The 4956-nt window shown below is 30.6% G+C and overlaps 1 non-coding gene across 1 annotated transcript; it reads left to right on the top strand.

Moving 5' to 3' along the window:
* Positions 1-4144: 4144 nt before the first annotated feature.
* On the top strand, positions 4145-4250 carry LOC127552565 (U6 spliceosomal RNA). The gene has a single exon (XR_007951439.1). It is a non-coding gene; the product is annotated as a U6 spliceosomal RNA (small nuclear RNA).
* Positions 4251-4956: the final 706 nt, after the last annotated feature.

Genomic DNA, 4956 nt, shown 5'->3' with positions numbered 1-4956 from the left:
CTAAGAACTTGAAATATTTTCTAATAATGTTGTGATGAATAATCAGGGAATTTTAGGATATCATAGGAATTATGTCTGCTTTCAATGTCTTAGAAAATTATATCATATTATATTATTGCATAACATAATATAAATATATGCATATGTAGACATCATATATGTATATACATATAAAAACAAAGTGATGGATAGCCACTTGTGTATATATGCATAACATAAATAAAAATTTATGTGCATATATACATATATAGATAGATAATGTGTTTTTCAGGATTAATTAAAGAATTTTGAAGTTACTCAAAGGCAATATAGCTTTAGCATATGTATATACATATAGATACATTTATATATATGGCTATAAATGTTAATATGCATTAGATTATATTCTATGGAATGTCTTCTTAAATATTAAAGTATATATATGCACACATATATGTATGTTTATATAAATATATGTTTCAAAACATATAGTGTATTTTTTTCATATTCATATTTCTCCCATAAATTTGTCATGGAGATAAGGTAAAGGGATAGTTCAACTGATACTCAAGGGCCTGCCTTTTCTATTCTTGACATGAAAATACTAGTAGAATTCACATGTTGTCTCTTGATAATCTCTCATTTTTATCTTCTGACCAGCCCATCCATTTCCAATCATAAATTCATTTGATGATATCCCTCTCTATTGTTAACATTTATAGCTCTTAATTTTTTAAGAAATAATTTATTTATTTACAAAGCATATACATGGGTAATTTTTCCAACATTGATCCTTGCAAAACCTTTTATTCCAAATTTTCTCCACCTTCCCCCCATCCCCTCCCCTAACTGGCAGGTAGTCCAATACATCTTACATATGTTGAAATATATGTGAAATCCAATATATGTTTACATATTTATACAGTTATCTTGTTGCACAAGGAAAATCAGATCAAGAAGGAAGGAAAAGAAAAACTGAGAAAGAAAACAAAATGCAAGCAAATAACAGAGAGTGTGAGAATGCTATGTTGTGTTTCCATGGATCTCTCTCTGCGTGTAGATGGCTCTCTATCACTGAACTGGTTTGAATCCTATCATTGTTGAAGAGAGCCATGTCCGTCAGAATTGATCATTGTATAATCTTGTTGTTGCGTATAATGATCTGGTTCTGCTCATTTCACTTAGCATCAGTTCATGTATATAGCTCTTTTAATTTGTTATAAACTAATGATATTACTAGATACTTCTTTTGTTACCACCTTATACTGTTCTTAGGCGATATTACATTTAAAATTTTCAAATCTTATAGAATTTCATTATTCACTGCCAATGTTCTAAGCTCTGATACTATAGGATTCTGTGACTTGATAATTTCATACTAAAAGTCATAATTTTCTTAAATAAAAGAGACATACCTTAAGAATCAATAAATAAATTTGTGGATTAGTCAAAATCATACAAAAAAAAAACAAATAATTTGCTCTTCTGATGATAGAACATTTGTCTCTTCCAAACTTTGTATACAAGCAATGTTATGCCTTTTTTTCCCCAGCAGAATATGTCATCAGAATTAAAATAATTTTCTGAACAAGATATATAAACAATACTGAGAACATCTTGCCATCTCTATATTTATTTTAGTTTCACAAAGTCCTGTGGTTAGGAATAGCCTTAAGTATGGACCAAATAGGCCATCACTTACATGAGTAATTTCAAAAAGCCTAGGAGGTACCTTCTCTTAACAGCCCAAATAAATATCATTCCACTTTATACCAAAAATTCTATCATGTTTATTTTGCCCCTTGAGTTTATGACTTTAATCACTATAAATATGCATCTTCCTAGGAAGACACTTCCTTTAAATCAGTTCTCATTCATTTATACTTCAGTGTGAATGAGCTTCATATTCTTTCCTCTTATTAAGCTTTATAGTAATAAGAGCTCAAATTAATAGAACACTTGTACAGATTTACAAGTATCTTCCTCACAAAAGCTTCATAAAATTTAGATCATGAATATATTGTCATGCCCATATTATAGATGATGAAACTGAAGTTCACAGAGATTATTAAGTGATTTCTTCATTTTCACTCCATCAAAAGCAGGACTCAAGCCCATGGCTTCTGAATCCTCATCTAGTGAAGTCTTTATTACAATATGCTGAAAGAAAAAGAACAGGAACCTCACCATTCTCCTGAATAAATGGGCAGGGTGTCATTGAAGGAAGAAAAGAAGCATATTTGGACAATAGGATTCTGTTAGAAGAGATTCTTTATTCCAATCTCATTTTCTGGAGCAAGACACTAAAGCCCAGAAAAGATAAATTATTGCTATTTTCCCATCATGATTGTGTAGCTAGCTAGTAGCAGCTAATTGGGGTATTGGATAGATTATTGGATCTAGACCTGAAGGCTGGAAGATCTGAATTCAAATATGGTCAGATACTAACTAGTAATAGTTAGTGATCAATTCTATTAAACCCTGGGTGAGTCAATTTCCTCACCCATAAATTGATGGTGCTATCACCTATTATGGATTATCATGATAATAATATTTGTAAAGAATTTTGTAAAAGCACCCAATAAATTCTATTTTTTGTTACTTTTATAGTGGCATAAATAGAGCTAGAAGCCTATTTTTCCTCTGCTTCATATTAAAGGATACTTAAAAACAAACAAAAAATAAAGCCTCCATAAAAATGACTAAATGAATGAAAATTTTAAACCTACACTCTTCAGTTGATAAATGGTCAAAGGATATGAACAGATAATTTTCAGATGATAAAATTATAGCCATGTATAATCATATGAAAAAACATTCTAGATCATTTTTATTAGATAAATGCAAATTACAACAACTCTGAGTTACTTCATATCTCTCAGATTGTTTAAGATGATCGGAAAAGATGATAAATTTTGGATAGGATGTGGGAAAACTGGGACACTATTCATTGTTGGTGGAGTTGTGAAATGATCCAACAATTCTGGAGAGCAATCTGTGCTCATGGGGCTATAAAACTGTGTATACCTTTTTTGACCCAGCAGTGTCTCTATTGTTTCTGTATCCCAAGGAAATCTAAAGATGGAAAAGTGGACCAATTTGTGCAAAAATGGGTATTGTAGCAGCTCTTTTTTGGTAGCAAAGAATTAGAAAATAAGTAAATGTCTATAAATTGGGGAATGGCTGAATAAGTTGTGGTATATGAAGATAATGGAAAATTATTGTATAAAAATGATGAACAAGCTAATTATTGAAAAATTTACATGAATTGAGGCTGAGTGAAACAAGTAGAACCAGGCAAAACTTTGCAGTGATCAACTATGAAAGACTCTGATTTTTCTCTCCCAACATGATTCATAAAGGAATGTATATTAAAAATAAATAAATTAAAAACTTAAAAAAAATAAATTTAAACATCAATGTGCATTTACATGTGCTTAAATCTTCTAACATATTTATGCTCTCAGTGAGTCAGCTGTTCTCTCCAACCATGTGGATCATAATCTCTTTGTAACTAACTACTTGCTTATGCTGTAAGAATCATATTCATACTTATATGTCTGCCATAGAGCGGTATAACCTCCTCATGACACTTAACAAGAGCTTCTTAATAAATATTAAATATTTGATTTTATTTTTCCTTTTGCCATAAAATAAATATAATACTATATAAGACAATGGAATAAAAATGCACTTAATTGTTCTACTTTATAATCTAGATAATTTCAAGGTGACTAGCCAGATTAAATGGGGCAATCTGTGTTTATAAAGATAGATTGTTACTTTATAGCTTATTATAGTATATCCTTAGCCCTGTACTCTTTCCCACTATTAAATTTTGATCTTTTTTGTCCTGTTACACTGAGCTTTCAATTACACTGGGAGAAAATAAAGTGTGTGTGTGTGTGTGTGTGTGTGTGTGTGTGTGTGTGTGTGTGTTTGTGTGTATTTGTGTGGATGTAAGGCGAAGGGTGGTGGTGGCAGGACTCACCATTTACTCACTTTAGTTCTATTTTCTTCTTTTAGACTTTAAAGGCCTAAATGACTTTACATGACTGAGAAATTCCTGGATGTTTTTCATGCATGAAGAATTAAACATAATTTAGAAAGCCCTGTTTCTATTTGTTCTCTTAAAATATTCCAAATTTAGTAACCATCAACAAAAGTGCTCTCAGTGGTAGTACATGTACTAAAATTGGAATGGTACAGTGAAGATCAACATGGACCCATGCAAGGATGACACACAAATTCATGAAGTGTTCCATATTTTTGAAGCTATATCTTAATTTTATTTTCATGAAAATAAAATGCAATTTTAAAAAGCATCAACACAAAACATAACCAAATACAGAGATAAGGACAAAAACATGCATACATGAAATTCTAAATTCCTTCCTTTTATATTTTGAGAACGTATATATTTAGTTGAATAAAATCATAACAAAAATGACATTTCCATGTCTTCTTTTTATTTTCTGTATTTTTCTGCTTAGGTAATACTATTTCTATTATAATTTTATCCAATTCTCAGCAATTGTCTTGACATTCTGATGAGACACCTTAGAGAATTTAATCTTCACATCTCTTTAAGGTCCCCCTTAGGGCTCTACTGCATTGATCAGTGAGTGACCTCTCTGTCCCATTATTTAGGGTTTGTTTTAGACATGTTTTATGAATTCACTGCTTGCTCCTTGACCATTTTCTCACTAACTACCTTCCAGTATACATATATCTTTGCTTCCTCTCAGCCTTTCTCTATCTTAAAAACAAACAAAATAATCACAAACAATAAAAGTGTCTTTTATTTTCACATCATTATATTGATCTCCAGCATTTCTCTTTCCCATCCAGACAGCTATCCTGCATAATAATTAGTAATTTTGAAGAAAAAAAAATCACCACAATTGATAGCTATATTGAAAAAAAAAACTAAAAATATCCTATGTGTAACAATTGTAGACTATTGTAATTCCATGA

This window comes from Antechinus flavipes, chromosome 2, assembly GCF_016432865.1.
Source record: "Antechinus flavipes isolate AdamAnt ecotype Samford, QLD, Australia chromosome 2, AdamAnt_v2, whole genome shotgun sequence".
In the NCBI taxonomy this organism is placed as follows: domain Eukaryota; kingdom Metazoa; phylum Chordata; class Mammalia; order Dasyuromorphia; family Dasyuridae; genus Antechinus; species Antechinus flavipes.
This window is presented reverse-complemented; position numbering and strand designations above follow the sequence as displayed.